The sequence below is a fragment of the Cryptomeria japonica genome, unplaced genomic scaffold (assembly GCF_030272615.1).
Source record: "Cryptomeria japonica unplaced genomic scaffold, Sugi_1.0 HiC_scaffold_234, whole genome shotgun sequence".
NCBI classification, from domain to species: Eukaryota; Viridiplantae; Streptophyta; class Pinopsida; order Cupressales; family Cupressaceae; genus Cryptomeria; species Cryptomeria japonica.
In genome coordinates this window covers 1-10,000 of record NW_026729056.1, presented here as the reverse complement: position 1 = coordinate 10,000, position 10,000 = coordinate 1, and the positions used below count along the sequence as shown (strand labels likewise).

The following is a 10,000-nucleotide window of genomic DNA, read 5'->3' as shown; positions in this document are numbered from 1 at the left end:
GTTGCGCACCCTTTGTGCGCTCCAAGGTGCGCACGAAGTCGGAGCTCGGTTTGCCCCGGGTGCGCACCTTCGCCAGGGTGCGCACCTTGATGCGCACGCCTTGGCTGGGCTGCGCACCTTGGTGGGCGCCATGGTGCGCACCTTTCGTGCGCTCCAAGGTGCGCACGAAGTCGGAGCTCGGTTTGCCCCGGGTGCGCACCTTGGTGGGCGCCATGGTGCACTCCGAGGTGCCCAAGATTGGTGCGCACCAAGGAGCGCTCCGAAGTGCGCTCCAAGGTGCGCAGGTGCGCGCGAAGTCGAAAGTTGGGTTAATTGTCCGGTTTGCCTCGGGTGCGCACCTTGCGTGCACCTTCGCCAGGGTGGGCGCCTTGGTGCGCACACCTTGGCTGGGCTGCGCACCCGGGCGCGCACACCTTGGCACCCGCGTTTCCTTCATTTTAAATTTTTTTTTTTTACAATCTCTCAAGTGGGAAATTCTATAATCTCAACTTTTTTTGCCTTTTCAGGAAACTTTTGAATGGAGCGCATCATTGGTGCGCTCCGAAGTGTGCTCCAAGGTGCGCACCTCTGGTGTGCTCCAAAGCTCTCTCTAGCTGCGTGCACCTGCCCCGGCCGCGCACCCGGCCCCGCCCAGCTTCGCTCACCTGTCCCGGGCGTCTGGTGCGGAACCTTAGAGTAAGAAACATCACCGTGCACCTTGGCCAACGTGCGCGACTCGACCGAGCGCGCACTGGCCGAGGTGCACACCGATTTCACCTGGGTGCGCGCGCAGCACCTCGGGCGCACCGGGGTGCGCGCACAACGCCCGGGTTGCACCGTGGCCTGTGTGCTCGGGGCGCCTCGGGTGCGCGCTCGGTGTCGCCCCCCGCGCGCGCGGTAGTGCGGGCAGCGCACCCCGGCCCGGCCCGGCCCCGACGAGAACGCAAACGGGCAAAAGGTTTATTCAAATAGCATTGCGACGCCCGGCGAAAAACTAAAAAAGGGTGCAACACCGGGACTTCCCGGGAGGTCACCCATCCCAGTACTACTCCGGCCCAAGCGCGCTTAACTGCGGAGTTCTGATGGGATCCGGTGCACTAACGCTGGTATGATCGCACCCGTTATGAGCTTGTCGCAGTGTGTACTTAGCAAACCGCGACCCACGTGCGAATCCACCCCGGCCACCCACCCCCGTCGAGGTGCACACCCTCCCTCGCGAAGTGCGCCCCGTTCGCCAAGTGTGAGCCCTGCCCGGGTGCGCGCACCTTGCTAGGGCGTCGGGTGTGCACCCGGCCCGGCCTACGTGCGTGCACCTGGACGGGGCGTCGTGTGCGTGCAGTGTCCCGTCTGCAACGCGGTGCCCACACACCACCTCGGGCGCAACGACCTGCGCTCACATGTGGGCCGAGTGCACCTTGGTGCATGTTCGGGGCGCCTCGGGTGCACGCTCGATCTTGCCCCGGTGCACCAAGGCGCTCGGTTTGCCCCGGGTGCGCACTTGGTGCAAGGTGGGCACCCAAAATAGGGATCAAGCACCAAAACACAAGTTTCGGGATGCAAAATGGGACCCAAGGACCACAAATGCGTTCCAAGACCCATGATGGGTCCACGAGAACAAAAATGTGTTCCGAGACTTAATAAACAAATATTGGGTTTTAGGAGAAGAAACATGCTCTGATGCCCAAAACGAGAATCGACCCCGAAAAGGCCACAGGCCAAAAGTGGGATGCGAGACAAAAAAAAATGGGACCCGAGGACCAAAATTGGGTTCCCAGGTCGAAGACAGGGCAACCGGACAAGAAACGACCTCTAAGGCTCGAAATGAGTCCCGACGACTAAAACTTGACAAGAAGCACCCATCAGGCACCCAACTCGACACCCATGGGATGCCGACCCACCCGGGCTTCCACCTAGCACACCTTGGCACCCACCCACCCTCGCACCCAACCTCGCACCCAACTTAGCACCTTTGAACCCACATTGGCACTCACCCTGACCCTGGCACCTTGGAACCCACATTGGCACTCACCTTGACCCTGGCACCCACCTTTGCACTCACCTTGGGACCCACCCTGGCTCCCACCTCGGCACCCACCCAGACACCCACCTTGGTTCCTTGGCACCCACCTTGGATCCTTGGCACCCACCCCGACACCCACCTTGGCACGCAACTTGGCTACTTGCCACCCACCTTGGCTCCTTGACGCCCACCCCGACAACCACCCCGTGACCTACCCTGGCTAGGGTTGGTGCACACCCACCCTGGTGCCCACCTTGGCACCCACCCCATGACCCACCTTGGCACGCACCTTAGTACCCACCCCGTTACCCACCCTAGGACCCACCCCGTGACCCACCTTGGCCAGGGTGGGTGCCTTGGTGCGCACAACTTGCCTGGGCTGCACACCAGGGCGGGCTCAAGATGGCACCCGCGTTCCGTTTTTTTCACTATCTTTCAAAACGGAAATTTTAAAATCTCGTTTTTTTTTTTTTTTGCCTTTTCTGGAAATTAGTGAAGGCAGCGCATCAAAGGTGCGCAATGCTGGTGCGAACCCGGGAGCGCTCCGATGTGTGCTCCAAGGTGCGGCGTGCACGAAGTCCGAGCCCGGCTTGCCCCGGGTGCGCACCTCGCGTGCACCTTCGCCGGGGTGAGCACCTTGGCTGGGTTGCGCGCCCTGGTGCGCACCAAGGAGCGCTCTGAAGTGTGCTCCAAGGTGCGGCGTGCACGAAGTCGGAGCTCGGTTTGCCCCGGGTGTGCACCTCGGGTGCGCACCTCGCGTGCACCTTCGCTGCGGTGGGCACCTTGGCTGGGTTGCGCGCCTTGGTGGGCACCATGCAGTGCACGAAGTCGGAGCCCGGTTTGCCCCGGGCGCGCACCTCCGCCAGGGTGGGCACCTTGGTGCGCACAACTTGCCTGGGCTGCGCACCAGGAAGGGCTCAAGATGGCACCCGCGTTCCGTTTTTTTCACTATCTTTCAGAACGGAAATTTTAAAATATCGTTTTTTTTTGCCTTTTCTGGAAATTAGTGAAGGCAGCGCATCAAAGGTGCGCAACGCTGGTGCGAACCTGGGAGCGCTCCGATGTGTGCTCCAAGGTGCGGCGTGCACGAAGTCGGAGCCCGGTTTGCCCCGGGTGCGCCCTGGTGGGCACCATGGTGCGCACCAAGGAGCGCTCCGAAGTGTGCTCCAAGGTGCGGCCTGCACGAAGTCGGAGCCCGGTTTGCCCCGGGCGTGCACCGCGGGTGGGCACCTTGGTGCGCATGCCTTGCCTGGGCTGCGCACCAGGGCGGGCTCAAGATGGCACCCGCGTTCCGTTTTTTTCACTATCTTTCAAAACGGAAATTTTAAAATCTCATTTTTTTTTGCCTTTTCTGGAAATTAGTGAAGGCAGCGCATCAAAGGTGCGCACCTCGCTGCCCACCACGGTGCGCAACGCCGGTGGGCACCCGGGAGTGCTTCGAAGTGTGCTCCAAGGTGCTGCGTGCACGTTGTCGGAGCCCGGTTTGCCCCGGGTGCGCACCTCGCGTGCACCTTCGTCGGGGTGGGCACCTTGGCTGGGTTTGCCCCGGCTGCGCTCCGAAGCGGGGTTATTGGAGCGCCGCCTCTTTTTTTGTCGGAGCGTTTGGTGGGGTTTCTCGCATTGGCTCTTCCCAGGCCCGGTTGCCACCCTGGCGCGCACGAAGTCGGAAGTAGGGTTAATTGCCCGGGTGCGCACCTTTGCCAGGGTGGGCACCTTACCTGGGCTGTGCACCCGGGCGGGCTCAAGATGGCACCCGCGTTCCGTTTTTTTCACTATCTTTCAAAACGGAAATTTTAAAATCTCCTCTTTTTTTTGCCTTTTCTGGAAATTAGTGAAGGCAGCGCATCAAAGGTGCGCACCTCGCTGCCCACCTTGGTGTGCTCTGAGGTGCGCACCCGGGAGCGCTACGAAGTGTGCTCCAAGGTGCGGCGTGCACGTTGTCGGAGCCCGGTTTGCCCCGGGTGCGCACCTCGCCTGCACCTTGGCCGGGGTGGGCACCCTGGCTGGGTTTGCCCAGGGTGCGCTCCGAAGCGGGGTTACTGGAGCGCCCCCTCTTTTTTTGTCAGAGCGTTTGGTGGGGTTTCTCGCATTGGCTCTTCCCAGGCCCGGTTGTTGGGTGCGCTCCCACCCTGGCGCGCGCGAAGTTGGAAGTTGGGTTAATTGCCCGGGCGCGCACCTTCGCCAGGGTGGGCACCTTGGTGCGCACACCTTGGCTGGGCTGCGCACCAGGGCGGGCTCAAGATGGCACCAGCATTCCCTTTTTCTCACTATCTTTCAAAACGGAAATTTTAAAATCTCGTTTTCTTTTGCCTTTTATGGAAATTAGTGAAGGCATCGCATCAAAGGTGCGCACCTCGCTGCCCACCTTGGTGTGCTCCGAGGTGCCCACCACGGTGCGCTCCGAGGTGCCCACCACGGTGCGCAACGCCGGTGCGAACCCGGGAGCGCCCCGATGTGTGCTCCAAGGTGCGGCGTGCACGAAGCCGGACCCCGGTTTGCCCCGGGTGCGCACCTCGCGTGCACCTTGGTGCGCACACCTTGGCTGGGTTGCGCGGCCTGGTGGGCACCATGGTGCGCACCAAGGAGCGCTCCGAAGTGTGCTCCAAGGTGCGGCGTGCACGAAGTCCTAGCCCGGTTTGCCCCGGGTGCGCACCTTCGCCGCGGTGGGCACCATGGCGTGCACGAAGTCGGAGCCCGGTTTGCCCCGGGTGCGCACCTCGCGTGCACCTTCGCCGGGGTGGGCACCTCGGCTGGGTTGCGCGCCCTGGTGCGCACCAAGGAGCGCTCCGAAGTGTGCTCCAAGGTGCGGCGTGCACGAAGTCGGAGCCCGGTTTGCCCCGGGTGCGCACCTTCGCCGCGGTGGGCACCCTGGTGCGCACCATGGCGTGCACGAAGTCGGAGCCCGGTTTGCCCCGGGTGCGCACCTCGCGTGCACCTTCGGCGGGGTTGCGCGCCCTGGTGCGCACCAAGGAGCGCTCCGAAGTGTGCTCCAAGGTGCGGCGTGCACGAAGTCGGAGCCCGGTTTGCCCCGGGTGCGCACCTCGCGTGCACCTTCGGCGGGGTTGCGCGCCCTGGTGGGCACCATGGTGCGCACCAAGGAGCGCTCCGAAGTGTGCTCCAAGGTGCGGCGTGCACGAAGTCGGAGCCCGGTTTGCCCCGGGTGCGCACCTCGCGTGCACCTTCGCCGCGGTGGGCACCATGGCGTGCACGAAGTCGGAGCCCGGTTTGCCCCGGGTGCGCACCTCGCGTGCACCTTCGCCGGGGTGGGCACCTCGGCTGGGTTGCGCGCCCTGGTGCGCACCAAGGAGCGCTCCGAAGTGTGCTCCAAGGTGCGGCGTGCACGAAGTCGGAGCCCGGTTTGCCCCGGGTGCGCACCTCGCGTGCACCTTCGCCGCGGTGGGCACCATGGCGTGCACGAAGTCGGAGCCCGGTTTGCCTCGGGTGCGCACCCCGCGTGCACCTTCGCCGGGGTGGGCACCTCGGCTGGGTTGCGCGCCCTGGTGCGCACCAAGGAGCGCTCCGAAGTGTGCTCCAAGGTGCGGCGTGCACGAAGTCGGAGCCCGGTTTGCCCCGGGTGCGCACCTCGCGTGCACCTTCGCCGCGGTGGGCACCTTGGCTGGGTTGGGCACCATTGAGCGCTCCGAAGTGTGCTCCAAGGTGCGCACCATGGCCCTCCAAGGTGCGCAGCATGGCGTGCACGAAGTCGGAGCCCGGTTTGCCCCGGGTGCGCACCTCGCGTGCACCTTCGCCAGGGTGGGCACCTCGGTGCGCACACCTTCTCAATGTTTTCTTGCCTTTTCTGGAAATTGGTGAAGGCAGCGCATCAAAGGTGCGCACCTCGGTGTGCTCCGAGGTGCGAACCCGAGAGCGCTCCGAGGTGCCCACGAAGTCGAAAGTCGGGTTAATTGCATTGTTTTCCCCGGGTGCGCTCCGAGGTGCGCAACATCGGTGCGCACCAAGGAGGGCTCCGAAGTGTGCTCCAAGGTGCGCACGATTCGGAGCTCGGTTTGCCCGGGGTGCGCACACCTTGGCTGGGTTGCGCACCCTTTGTGCGCTCCAAGGTGCGCACGAAGTCGGAGCTCGGTTTGCCCCGGGTGCGCACCTTCGCCAGGGTGCGCACCTTGATGCGCACGCCTTGGCTGGGCTGCGCACCTTGGTGGGCGCCATGGTGCGCACCTTTCGTGCGCTCCAAGGTGCGCACGAAGTCGGAGCTCGGTTTGCCCCGGGTGCGCACCTTGGTGGGCGCCATGGTGCACTCCGAGGTGCCCAAGATTGGTGCGCAACAAGGAGCGCTCCGAAGTGCGCTCCAAGGTGCGCAGGTGCGCGCGAAGTCGAAAGTTGGGTTAATTGTCCGGTTTGCCTCGGGTGCGCACCTTGCGTGCACCTTCGCCAGGGTGGGCGCCTTGGTGCGCACACCTTGGCTGGGCTGCGCACCCGGGCGCGCACACCTTGGCACCCGCGTTTCCTTCATTTTAAATTTTTTTTTTTTACAATCTCTCAAGTGGGAAATTCTATAATCTCAACTTTTTTTGCCTTTTCAGGAAACTTTTGAATGGAGCGCATCATTGGTGCGCTCCGAAGTGTGCTCCAAGGTGCGCACCTCTGGTGTGCTCCAAAGCTCTCTCCAGCTGCGTGCACCTGCCCCGGCCGCGCACCCGGCCCCGCCCAGCTTCGCTCACCTGTCCCGGGCGTCTGGTGCGGAACCTTAGAGTAAGAAACATCACCGTGCACCTTGGCCAACGTGCGCGACTCGACCGAGCGCGCACTGGCCGAGGTGCACACCGATTTCACCTGGGTGCGCGCGCAGCACCTCGGGCGCACCGGGGTGCGCGCACAACGCCCGGGTTGCACCGTGGCCTGTGTGCTCGGGGCGCCTCGGGTGCGCGCTCGGTGTCGCCCCCCAGCGCGCGCGGTAGTGCGGGCAGCGCACCCCGGCCCGGCCCGGCCCCGACGAGAACGCAAACGGGCAAAAGGTTTATTCAAATAGCATTGCGACGCCCGGCGAAAAACTAAGAAAGGGTGCAACACCGGGACTTCCCGGGAGGTCACCCATCCTAGTACTACTCCGGCCCAAGCGCGCTTAACTGCGGAGTTCTGATGGGATCCGGTGCACTAACGCTGGTATGATCGCACCCGTTATGAGCTTGTCGCAGTGTGTACTTAGCAAACCGCGACCCACGTGCGAATCCACCCCGGCCACCCACCCCCGTCGAGGTGCACACCCTCCCTCGCGAAGTGCGCCCCGTTCGCCAAGTGTGAGCCCTGCCCGGGTGCGCGCACCTTGCTAGGGCGTCGGGTGTGCACCCGGCCCGGCCTACGTGCGTGCACCTGGACGGGGCGTCGTGTGCGTGCAGTGTCCCGTCTGCAACGCGGTGCCCACACACCACCTCGGGCGCAACGACCTGCGCTCACATGTGGGCCGAGTGCACCTTGGTGCATGTTCGGGGCGCCTCGGGTGCACGCTCGATCTTGCCCCGGTGCACCAAGGCGCTCGGTTTGCCCCGGGTGCGCACTTGGTGCAAGGTGGGCACCCAAAATAGGGATCAAGCACCAAAACACAAGTTTCGGGATGCAAAATGGGACCCAAGGACCACAAATGCGTTCCAAGACCCATGATGGGTCCACGAGAACAAAAATGTGTTCCGAGACTTAATAAACAAATATTGGGTTTTAGGAGAAGAAACATGCTCTGATGCCCAAAACGAGAATCGACCCCGAAAAGGCCACAGGCCAAAAGTGGGATGCGAGACAAAAAAAAATGGGACCCGAGGACCAAAATTGGGTTCCCAGGTCGAAGACAGGGCAACCGGACAAGAAACGACCTCTAAGGCTCGAAATGAGTCCCGACGACTAAAACTTGACAAGAAGCACCCATCAGGCACCCAACTCGACACCCATGGGATGCCGACCCACCCGGGCTTCCACCTAGCACACCTTGGCACCCACCCACCCTCGCACCCAACCTCGCACCCAACTTAGCACCTTTGAACCCACATTGGCACTCACCCTGACCCTGGCACCTTGGAACCCACATTGGCACTCACCTTGACCCTGGCACCCACCTTTGCACTCACCTTGGGACCCACCCTGGCTCCCACCTCGGCACCCACCCAGACACCCACCTTGGTTCCTTGGCACCCACCTTGGATCCTTGGCACCCACCCCGACACCCACCTTGGCACGCAACTTGGCTACTTGCCACCCACCTTGGCTCCTTGACGCCCACCCCGACAACCACCCCGTGACCTACCCTGGCTAGGGTTGGTGCACACCCACCCTGGTGCCCACCTTGGCACCCACCCCATGACCCACCTTGGCACGCACCTTAGTACCCACCCTGTTACCCACCCTAGGACCCACCCCGTGACCCACCTTGGCCAGGGTGGGTGCACCCACCCTGGTGCCCACCTTGGCACCCACCCATCCTAGCACCCAGCCTGTGACCGGGCTTGGAACCCAACCTTGCACCCGTCTTGGCCAGTGTGGGTGCGCACCCATCCTGGCACCCACGTTGTGACACACCCTTTAACCCACGCACCCTAGCAGCCACGTTGGCACCCACCTTGGAACACAACCTAGCAACTTGGCACCCACCCCGTGACCCACCTTGGCATCCACCATAGCAGTCGCCCACTTGGCACCCACCTTGGAACCCAAGTTGGCACCCACCTCGGCACCCACCTTGACACTTGTGGACCCACCTTGCCACTCACCCTAGCATCGACCCATCCTAGCACCCACCCTGGCACCTTTGCACCCTAGCACTCACCCATCCTAGCACCTAACCTGTGACCCACCTTGACACTCACCCTCGCACCCACCTTGGAACCCAACCTAGCACCCACCCACCCTGACACCAACCCTAGCACCTACCCACCCTTGCACCCACCCTGTGACCCATCTTGGCACCCACCCATCCTACCACTCAACCTATCACCCACCTTCTCACCCACCTTGGCATCCACCTTAGCACCCACCCACACTGGCACCTTGGCACCCACCTCGGGCAAGGTGGGTGCACACCCACCCTGACACCCAATTTAGAACCAACCGAGCATGTTACCCACCTTGGCACCCACATTGCAGCCCACCCTAGTACCCACACCCTATGACCCACATTGGCATCCACACCCTAGCACCCAGGCACCTCGACACCCGCCTTGACACGCACCCTAGCACTAAACCTGTGACCCACCTTGGAACTCACCCTAGAACCCACCCACCCTGTGAACCACCTTGGCATCCACCTTAGCACCCACCCACCTTGGCACCCACTCTAGCACTCACCCATCCTAACACCCAACTTGTTACCCACCTTGGCACCCGCCCTCGCGTCCACCTTGAAACCCACCCTAGCACCCACCCACGCAGGAGCCCACCTTGGCACCCAACCTAACACCCACGCATCCTGGCACCCAACTTGTGACCCACCTTGGAACCCACCCTAGTACCCACCTTTGAACCCACTATATCACCAACCCACCTTGGCACCCACCCTATGACCCTCTTTGGAATCCACCCTAGCACGCACCCACCCTGGCACCCACCATGGAGCGCACCCTAGCACCCACCCACCTCGGCACGCACCTCAACACCCACCTTGGTGTGCGCACTGCGCCAACCTCTCAAAGACCCTATGTGGTGCGCTCCAAAGTGTACACCTTTGGTGCGCTCCAAGGTGCGCACCTTTGGTGCACACCGAGGTGCACACCAAAGTGTGCACCGAGGTGAGCACCAAAGTGCACTCCAAGGTGCACACCAAGGCGTGCACCTTTGGTGCGGTCAATGCAAACGAATTCGGAAGTTGGGGTCGATGTCCTAATCGCTGCTGCAGACTACACGTATGAGAATCGGACAAATAGCTTTATATAGGGGAGGTGTTGCGTTTGATGGGTCGACTCCCCTGGTTGTGTGCACTGCACCAACTTCAAAGACCCTGTCTTGTTTAAGAAGTCAAAAGTTGGGGTGGATGTCCTAATCATTGCTGCAGTCTACGCATGT

General features: G+C 62.5%; 2 non-coding genes across 2 annotated transcripts; both read right to left on the bottom strand.

The window, feature by feature from the left end:
* Nucleotides 1-980: 980 nt before the first annotated feature.
* Nucleotides 981-1,099, bottom strand: LOC131869075 (5S ribosomal RNA). Its single transcript, XR_009367470.1, has one exon. It is a non-coding gene; the product is annotated as a 5S ribosomal RNA (ribosomal RNA).
* Nucleotides 1,100-7,015: 5,916 nt separating this feature from the next.
* On the bottom strand, nucleotides 7,016-7,134 carry LOC131869074 (5S ribosomal RNA). Its single transcript, XR_009367469.1, has one exon. It is a non-coding gene; the product is annotated as a 5S ribosomal RNA (ribosomal RNA).
* Between the last annotated feature and the right edge of the window lie 2,866 nt (nucleotides 7,135-10,000).